The following is a 9,810-nucleotide window of genomic DNA, read 5'->3' on the forward strand; positions in this document are numbered from 1 at the left end:
TCTGGAGCGGGCACGTTTGTCCTCTACTCAAAGGACAAACCAAGCCTGAAAACTTGCACTTCCTTCTTCCACTTTTGGTAGTGGTGGCTTCCTTCTGCCTGGAGCGCAGGAGGCTGAGCCATGTGCCCAGGACTCCCAGCAGGGGCCGCCCCCCCCCCCGCCCCACCCACCACCAGCCAATGGGGACTCGCGACAGTGACGTCACTGCATCCCGTCGCCCAGCCCCGCTGGGAGGATGGGACCAGAGTCGGGAAAGAGTTGGGGAGTGAGGGATGCCACCGCTGGTGGCGGAGGGCACATGAGTCAGCAGCGAGTTTAAGCAATGAACAATTGCGCCACGGGTGTTTCTCAAATTCCTGTCTACTTTTAGAACAGTGTGCAGTGCCATTCTGCGGGCATCCGACGCTGAAATCGCTTCAGAAAATGTGAAAAATGCAGTGGGTGAAGACGTGTCCGCGTTGCCCTCTTCCCCGAGACAATAGTCAGCAGCCGTACGGCGTGGACGCTGGCTGTTCCTCAAGTTCCTCGTCCGTGACACCACGGGAAGGTATGGGAACTATTTCTAGAGATTCCACCCGGTCTAACCTGGTGCGCCGTGAACGCTAGCGCGCTGTGCTCACAGGTTTGATCCTTTGGCTGTGTCCACACAATGCCCGGACCCCTGGCCAGTTCAGTTCGTGTGGACGCAATGTTCTCTCCAATCGATTCTTGGGCATGGTGCAAATCAAACAACCAGTTAATTGGCACGGTGCATCATTTCACAACTGGCTGCTCTGGAGGCATCACGACCAGCGATCCTGCCCCGTGGAGTCCTGACATGCCGCGTGCCTGGAGCAGCTACGAGGTGTGTCATAGGCAATCAGCTACTAATAATAAACAGGTTGAGATGTCCCAATGGTTGATGACTTCTTGAAAAGCAATTAGGACTGGCCCCATGTCTCTCTAAGGTGATGCCCCTGCCATTCCTTTGCACCGATATGCCTCCTTGTATGGAAGACGAAGAAGCAGAATTGCAGCTGCCAGACATGGGGGCTGCCTGTAGCCCTGAGCCTATCAGATGCCCACGGGAGGGAGTCGTGTGTCATGTGTGTGAGGGCGGGCCATCACCTGCAGCCCCCGTGGGATGACGGATGGAGACCGTCCCCGGAACACACTGACCCCGGCGTGGACTACTGGCAGCATCCCACCATCCAGTTGCAAACCAGTGAAGAGAGCAAGCCTGCAGCTGGAGATACCAGGAGGGACCTGTTGATTCCACTGTGATCTGTTGGAGGCTGAGGAAGGGGACGGGCGTAGAGTAAATCAGCTGAATGTTTGGGGACCCAGCCCCGTGGCACGCCCTCCTGGTGGGTCCCAGTGGTGCTCACCGGCTCCTTTCCATTCTCAGTGTACCTCCTCCCTCCTGTGGAGTGCAAGGGCCACGTAGCATCCTGGCCAGTTGTGGGTGGAACCATGCGTGTCCATCCAACACCAGGGCATGTCACTACTCATTGTAGAACCTCCAGGGCTCCGTTGCCCTCTGGGGTGGGGCCTGGTGAGGCTGCTGGCCCTGCCCTCACCAGCGTGATCATGGGACACTAGGCCATGGAGACCCCCCCGCTGCCACACAACGCATGTCAATCATGCACCACCCATGAGGTTGAGGGCAAACTTCCTGTTAGGAGCCACTGAGGGTGGGGGTCACTTGTAACTCAGCCCAATCTAACTGATGCAATGTTTTACATAACACAGTAGAAAAATGCAAGGTCCAGCATTTAAAAAGACCTTGGCTGGAATCTGGGCACTTGCTGTCTGTGGGCAAATCTGTTAACTTCTGAGTCTTGGTATCAGCCAGAAAACGGTGATCAGATTCCTGCCTCTTAATGTCCTTATTATGTTTGGCACAGAGTAGGTGCTCAGCTATAGTTTTTTTAAGTTCGTGCAGCCCTCAGAATAGCCCCGTAAGTAACAAGAGAGCATGGAGGTATCAGGGCAAGGCTAGCTCATTACAGATGGCCCCAAGGTCATCGCACATTCTGGAGAGCACTGGCCAGGGACCCCATGGGTACGTGGACGTGAGAAGTCATCTGTGCCCACCTTCCTTTGCCTCAGAGAAACCCAAGAGGGGAGAGAGGGTCCCGAAGATACCACTCCCATTTAGCCTTTCTGTTGCGGGAAAAGGCGGGCTTCCCTCGCGGGAGTGCTTGTAGATACCCTGGAAGGTAAGACACGAATCAGGCAGTGGAGTCGGGCAGGACCTGCCAGTCTGCCTGCAGCCTGGTAGCTGACCAAGCGAAGCACCAGCTGGGGTCTTGCCCAAAGGCCCGAAGAGCTGGACTCTTCTCTTAAATCAGCTTATTAGTATTTTCACGACCACTTTGGCTGGCTCACCCAGGGCTCGGGAGTAACCCAAGGAACAGACAACAGAGGAAGGGAGAGAAGAGAACATCTAGGAGGCAAGGGAGGTAAAGGGCCCGTTCCCCCACGCTGTCCCCCGACCCCTGCCCAGAGCAGTCAGGGAAGGAGCTGGGGGAACCGCTCTGCGTGTCCCTGCTCCACCGTGCCAGTCCCTGTAGGTGCCATCGAACTCCAGGTCCAAAGCCTGCTGCATATCCCACTTGTATTTGGAGGGAGTGTGTTGCCTCCAAGCCCAGTTTCCTCCAAGGTCAGCTTCCAGACCACTGTTTCACTCTGAACTCCAGTAGCCTGGCCGTGGACTTGGACTTTGGAATGTTCCAGAGCCTACCTCTTGGAACCATCTCAATTCTGCCTCTGCACTGAGAACTCCCTGGATGTGTCCACACACAGAGGGCAGGCGGTCACTCAGGGCCCAAGGGGAACTTGTCCATCACCTTGACCACCTGTTGTCAGCAGCAGGGCAGGAGGAAGCATTTGTGGAGGCCCCCACAGCCTTTGTCGAATAAAACAGAGAGCAATGTCCAGGTCTGGACAAGGTAGCCCAGGCTTGGGCAGCTTGTACACCTGCCACCAGTCTCACCCTGGCCTGGCCTTGATGAACTAGTGGCTTTTCCCATGCAGCGCCACAAATTCCCACGGCCAGTTGGAAGCCCCTGATCTGTCATGAGCAGTTTGTCTGCGTTAGGAAGGTTTACCAGATGTACTAGCTGTTCACGAAGGGGACGGAAATCAGATTGTGTGACTGAGTCCAGGAGGCCCCAGTCAACCTGATTCTGATAAAGACCCAAACTAAAAGCCACCAAATGGCCCCGGTGACCACGGGAGAGGTGAGTGGTGGTGGTGTGCCGGAGCAGACTCACGTGAAAGGACTCTGTGAGAAAGGCGGAAACCGCACGGGCTCCCTTTTATGTGGGAGCTAAAATTAAAAAGGTTGGAAAAGGCCGGCACTGTGGCTCACTAGGCTAATCCTCTGCCTGCAGCGCCAGTACTCTGGGTTCTAGTCCCAGTTGGGGTGCCAGTTCTGTCCCAGTTGCTCCTCTTCCAGTCCAGCTCTCTGCTGTGGCCCGGGAGGGCAGTGGAGGATGGCCCAAGTCCTTGGGCCCTGCACCAGCATGGGAGACCAGGAGAAGCACCTGGCTCCTGGCTTCGGATTGGCGCAGTGTGCCAATCGGAGCGGCCATTTGGAGGGTGAACCAACGGAAGGAAGACCTTTCTCTCTGTCTCTCTCTCTCACGGTCTAACTCTGCCTGTCAAAAAAAAAAAAAAAAAAAAAAAAAAGGTAGGGAAAAAATTTAAAAAAATTAAAAAAGAGTCCTCTGTGAATCAGGACTGCTGCAAATACAGTTTTGTCAGACTTTGTTGTATACCTTTGTCAAGCTAATGGTTTAATGCTTTAATGGCCTGTAACTACTTTGAAATTTACTGCATATGGGTGCAATGGTCCTCTTTCCATTTGATTATTGTTTATAGCGCTTTCCTTTATTCCCACTAGAGTCTTTTGCTTTTTACTTGTTGAACTTTTTTTTTAAGATCTTATTTATTGGGGCCAGTGCTGTGGCATAATGGGCTAAGCCTCTGCCTGTTGCACTGGCGTGCTGGTTCGAGACCTGGCTGCTGTACTTCCAATCCAGCTCTCTGCTATGGCCTGGGAAAGCAGTAGAAGATGGCCCAAGTCCTTGGGCCCCTGCACCTGCATGGGAGACCCGGAAAAAGCTCCAGGCTTCTGGCTTTGGCCTGGCCCAACCCTGGCCATTGCAGCCATTTGGGGAATATACCAGTGAATGGAAGATTCTCTCTCTCTGTATGTGTGTGTGTGTGTGTGTCTCTCTCTCTCTCAGTGACTCTGCCTTTCAAATAAATAAATACACCTCTAAAAACTATTTGTTTTATATATATATACATATATATGTATATATGTGTATATATATGTATATGTGTGTGTATATGTGTGTATATATATATATATATATATATATGAAAGGCAGAGAAACAGAGGGGCAGTGGCGGGGACTCTTCCACTTGCATGTTCATTCTCCAAATACCTACGAGAGCCAAGCCCGGGCCAGGCCAAAGCCAGAAGCCCAGAACAATCTCTCCTTGGATGGTGGGGACCCAAGCACTTGAGCCAGCACCTGCTGCCTCCCAGGGTGTGCACCAGCACAAAGCTGGACTGAGGAGCAGAGGCAAGACTGGAAGCCAGGTGCTCCGGTACGGGAGGAACGTGGGCATTCCGAGCCGTGAGTTAAATCCTTGCACCAAACGCCCACCTGGAAAGCAACTTCTCACTTTGATGGGCGCTTTGATCAGAGAGGGAGCTGAGCTTCAGTCCCTGTGCTGAGATGTTAAATTCAAAAGCTTTCGCCGAAGTGAAAATGACTTGTAACTGCTGGGGTGCAGAGCGCTGGAGGAGACCGTGGCGACGTTCTGTAGAAAGTACTGAATTCTCAGCGGAGCAGTGGTCGGGCGCCCATGTGGTTTCCAGGGAGGTGGTGCCCATCCCCCCACGCTGGCCCCTGGGTGGCCGCTGACTATGCCCACTGCTGTGTCCGCTGCACAGGAGAGACGGAATCTGTTTGGACCGAACTGCATGTCCCTCCAAAGTCCGTCTGTTGGAAGCCCCAGCCGCAGTGTGGCGTTATTTAGAGGAAGAGCCTTGAAGGAAACCATCAGGGCTGAAGACAGTCAGAATCCTAAGGAAATCTGGTCCTTGAAAAAGCCGGGCACACAGAGACACCAGGGCAAGCGGGCGAGAGAAAGGGCAGGGTGAGCTCTCAGGCGGAGGCTTGAGTCTGGGAGGCAGACAGAGGGACCTCAACGGAAGCCACCCCCGGGGGCACCTTGAGCTCAGGTTTCTAGGGTGGGGACAGTGTGGATTTCTGCTGTGTCAGCAGCCCGGTCCGTGACTTTCTGTGGTGGCGGCCACAGCTGCGGTGGAAACCACTACATTGCAGACTGCTAAGGGGGAGAGGAGAGCTCATACTCTCATCTCTACACATTGATCCATTTGGCAGGATGACGGACAGCTTTCCACAGGGCTTCAGACCCTCTGAACCCTGCCCCGGCCTCTCAGCGGGGAAAGCAAAGGGTGGGCCTGGGTCGGCTGACGGTCAGACTGGACGTGGGCAGAACACAGCTCTCTGCCAGCTTCCAGCTGCGTTTGGTGAGCAAAGCCTCATCCCTTCTGTGCCTCCGTGGTGTCATCTGTCAAATGGGGGCAATAATTTCATCCCTTATGGGGTCATGGTGAGGGTAAAACAAGACAGGGGAATGCGTGTGGACCGTGGCGCTCTCCCCGCGGCAGCCACGCCAGAGGCAGGTGCTGCTCCCCCTGGGCTAAGGGGCTGGGGGAGCGGTGCTCCGGACGCCGGGGTTCTGTCCTCTCCACGTGACCCGTGCTGTGAATCCTTCTCCATCCTGATCGTTCCCAAAACAATGAGCTCTCCGAGGAAGACCCTGTGCGTCTTAATACATAAAGTCATGAAGAAAAGGTTTCACAGAGAGCCGGCTGGCTGCAGGCACTCCATGATCAGTAACGATTTTACACCTGCAGCTCCCACTGGCTGTTTTCACACCAGCTCCCAGGACGGCTGTAGCCACGCGCAGGAGGCTTTGTCGGCACACTGCTGATGGGAAAGATGGCGTGGGGTAACTTCAACTTGGTTGAGTCTTACTAAAACAAAAAGAGCTCCCTTCCCACCGGAGGCTTCTTCAAGCCCCCTTCCAAAGACCCAGCAGGTGCACAGCCCAGCCAAGACACTCCGGACTTCCGGCCACACCTGCAGACCGAGGGCTCAGCCCTGCCTGTGGCTTTTCCTAGCTCCGCCCCCTCGCCCTCCAACTCTGTTAGAAGTTCCCGTGAGGCCCAAGCCAGCCCGACTTCGACCAGAGATGTCCAACTTGCAGCCTGCGCTTTTCTGTGCGCGCCGGAAGTTCGCCGTGTTGAGTCTGCTCCACCGCACGTGGGCGGAAGGGCCTTGGGGCCGACCCCCGGGAGCCGCCACCAGCACTGGCAGAGAGCTCCTCCTAGGATCTTGCTGAGCAGGCAAGGCTGCTCCGGTGGGAGTCCCTTGGTGTCTCTGCTGGAACGTACTTCAAAACTCCTGTTCTGCAGTGGCTTGCTTTGTTTCTACAAAAGAGCAGGCTTCGCAGAGCCAGGAGGTTGGTTTATCATCCACCCTTATCAGCAGCCTGGTTGCTAGGGACCTTTCTGTGGATATCAGAGATAACAAAACTCAGCAAAGAGCCCAGGCCCAGAAAGGGAGTCAGAGGGGAGGAAAATCCTCCTGCTGATTCAGAAAAAGGCAGCTTGGGTTGTAAGTATTCTGGAAACGTCGCGTCTTACTATAATCCCCATCTCGTTCTCCCCGCAGACTACCGGGAAGCAGAGGCTGAGACAAAGAAACTCAGAAGGAACCAAAGATCTTCTGACAAGTTGCAAGGATCTGGAAAGGGTCCTAAATTAGTCACTGCAGATGGAGGTTAAAGAGATGCTGTAGACCAGGACTCTGAGGACCTCCGGTGCGTGCCCACCAAGATGAAAAGATCTGCTCAATTCATGTTACCTAAGCGGGAGAGGGAACCAGGATTAAACTAAATACAAAGTAGCAACACCAGCTATGAAGAGTCTGGCTTAGGCTTTGCTGTTCCTAGTCCTGCAGACCTAGCTCCAACCACACCAGCTGCTTTAAATGAATACCTGCTAGTATTTGTCCTTGATTGTTTTAATAAAAATCTCCATTTAAATTTGTTTAAAGAACACTGGTCCCAGTGGACATGAATTCCTTAATTATGAATGCCTTTGGTGAGCCAAGCAATTGAAATCAGCCACTCCCTGGGGGCAGTCCATTGGAGGGGGGGCAGGCAGGAGACTCAGAGGAAATAAACAGCTTATGGGCTACTGGGATGTCGGTGGTAACACTTGATGGATGGTGGTTAACAAACCACATCCTGGAAGGAACACATTTTAATAGCCTGAAAATATAGCCAGCCCATGTCCTAAGGATGAGTGGATAACAGAGAGAGAGAGAGAGAGAGAGAGAGAGAGAGAGAGAGAGAGAGAGAGAGAGAACGGGCCTAGACTCAGCGTTCTCAGCATTACCCAGAGAGGAGGGCTGCTGTTGCATTTTGGGTAAAAGTGTCAGGAAGTGGTACCGCTCGCGTCTGTTCAGGCAGAGAGGAGAGGAAGGGCCCCCCCAAAGCGTCACACCCTCAGAGAGCCCCTCGGGTTGTGCAATCCCGGAGGGCGCCCAGGGAGCCCCAGGGTGAGCCTTAGGGATCCGAGCTGTCCTGGGGCAGCTCCTTTGGTTCAAAGACAGTAGGAAGGGAGCCACTGTGCTCCCAGCACAGAGATGACAAGCGGCCCTGCGGCAGAAACTCTGATTTCTCACCAAATAGCCATGCAGCCCTCCCGATCAGGGGTTGTGTTGCTGACTGAGAAAGCGACAGAGGGTGCTTCTGGGCTGAAGCGTGGAGGGGAACACCCAGCACCCCGCTGTCTCTTCTCCTGCCTCAGGGGCTGTGATGGCTGTGACGTCAGGGCAGGACGCCGAGGGGAGGGGAGCGCCTCCTCCCAGCAGCGCCGGCAGCCCCACAGGTGCATGGCCTGTGTTCTCGTGGCTCATTTTCTCCGGATGCTGGACTTGTCAGCTTCCACAACTGTGTGCACTGGTTCCATACCACAGCTCCGCTTAATGCACCCACACCCAGCCATCCTCCCTGACTACACACACACACACACACACACACACACACACCATGGCTCTGCTTCTCTGTGGAGTCCCACCTACTATACCTACCCAGGGAAACCAGAGTGGGTCCCTGGACCTGAGCGTGGAGAGGGAATGGGGGCCAAGCCAAAGGCATCTCAACAGGACCAAGAGCCCACAGGTCTATATGCTGTCGGCCTCTCACATCTGTGTCTGCAACAATCCCACTCCCCGCCATCTCACACTCACATCTCCAGCAACCAGACTGTTTGGGGCCTAAGGCTTCGCCCTGGCCCAGCCCTGGCCCAACCCTGCCTGTTGCAGGCATTTGGAGAGTGAGTCACTGGATGGAAGTGCGCTCTTTCTCTCTCTCCCTCTTTCTCCACTTCAAATAAATTGAAAATAAATAAATAAAAATGTAGGCAAGTCTTCTCCAGCCTGCTTGTCCTGAGCCATAGCCACTTCAGCCCTATGAGCCCCATCTCTGAGGTAGAGGTGGCTCTTGCCTTTGATCCCCGGGAGACCTGGGGACCTCACAGAGGAGAGGGGTCCCAGCACCTGTCTCCTCTGTGGTGCTGGGCTGCTGGCAGGATGCACAGAGAGAGAAGGCTGGGTGAATGGAGATGCGCTCTGCCAAGGTGGGGCGCCATTACCCAAGGCCCATTCATTTCCCAGCACATGCTCTGCCAAGAGCCAGGCAGGAAAGACACAGTCTGTTCTCAAGGCGTTCTCGGTGCACCCAGACACGCACACGAGTCAACCAGGGAGCAGAACAGGGCGTTGCAAGGGCTAGAAGTGAGACACACCCTGGATGAGCCAGGAACCCCAAAAGGGACTCCTTCCTTCTCCAGAGAGGTCAGGGGAGGCTTCCTGCACGAAGTGACATCCCTGGGGAGGGGCAGAATTTAGTCAGATGAAGAAAGAGCCAGAGGGATTCCCAGGCAGGGAGACGGGCAGGTGCGAAGGCCTGCGGAAGCGAGGGCGCATGGCACACGGGGAGTCCTGGCCTGTCAAGTTCAAAGCCAGATGAAAGAGTGAAACAGGGCACCAACCAGAAGACAAGCTGGGAAGGAGTTTGCAGGGGCAGCAGGGGGAGCTTTCGCTGTCACCGCAGCCCCTGGCTTCAATGCCCCTCCCTCTCTGACACCATTTGGGACAAAGAAACCGTCAGATTTGCTGCCGGCTGAGGGGTGCCAGGAAGAATCCTGCAGAAACACCTCCCGTCCGCCCAGTCTCAGAAGCACGCACACAGGGACGCCCAGACAGGGATGCACCACGTGTGTGCAGAAATGCGGGTTCCTTCCCCAGGCTTCCCAAACACAAACACCAAAGGGGACCCCACCCCATCCCCCACTCACACATCCAGTATCCAAGGTGCTGCTTAGAATTGGCTGTCACAGAGCAGGCACAGCCAAGGCACCTGCACCTCCCCGCTGTCCGTCCCCCAGCCCGTCCCCTGACCTGCCCAGGCTCCCCGAGGCCTGTCTGCTCCCCCTGCAGCACCCCCACCCACTCCCGCCCCTCTCCAGGGTGCCTCTTCCATGACTGCAACTTCTACACTCAGAGATCTTGGGAAGAGCGAGCGGCGACTGTGCTGGGTGTTGCGAGCCCCCAGCCCCCACCCCCAATTGTTCCTTTCTGGAGAACATTTAGCAGCAAAGCCTACTTTATGAACTCCCTCAAGATCTGAACTTTCCGCAGAATTGGC

The 9,810-nt window shown here is 55.0% G+C and overlaps 1 long non-coding RNA gene across 3 annotated transcripts; it reads left to right on the forward strand.

Annotated features, from left to right (window-relative positions):
• The first annotated feature begins 265 nt into the window (after nucleotides 1-265).
• On the forward strand, nucleotides 266-7,155 carry LOC138849115 (uncharacterized). Of its 3 annotated transcripts, none has more exons than XR_011387534.2 (2): nucleotides 266-547; nucleotides 6,768-7,155. It is a non-coding gene; the product is annotated as an uncharacterized LOC138849115 (long non-coding RNA). The 3 variants fall into 3 exon arrangements; XR_016231289.1 differs by lacking the exon at nucleotides 266-547 and adding an exon at nucleotides 5,736-6,042; XR_016231288.1 differs by lacking the exon at nucleotides 266-547 and adding an exon at nucleotides 6,249-6,555.
• The last annotated feature ends 2,655 nt before the right edge of the window (nucleotides 7,156-9,810 follow it).

The sequence above is a fragment of the Oryctolagus cuniculus genome, chromosome 3, assembly GCF_051225735.1.
Source record: "Oryctolagus cuniculus isolate XC-2025 breed Fujian yellow rabbit chromosome 3, ASM5122573v1, whole genome shotgun sequence".
Lineage (NCBI taxonomy): Eukaryota > Metazoa > Chordata > Mammalia > Lagomorpha > Leporidae > Oryctolagus > Oryctolagus cuniculus.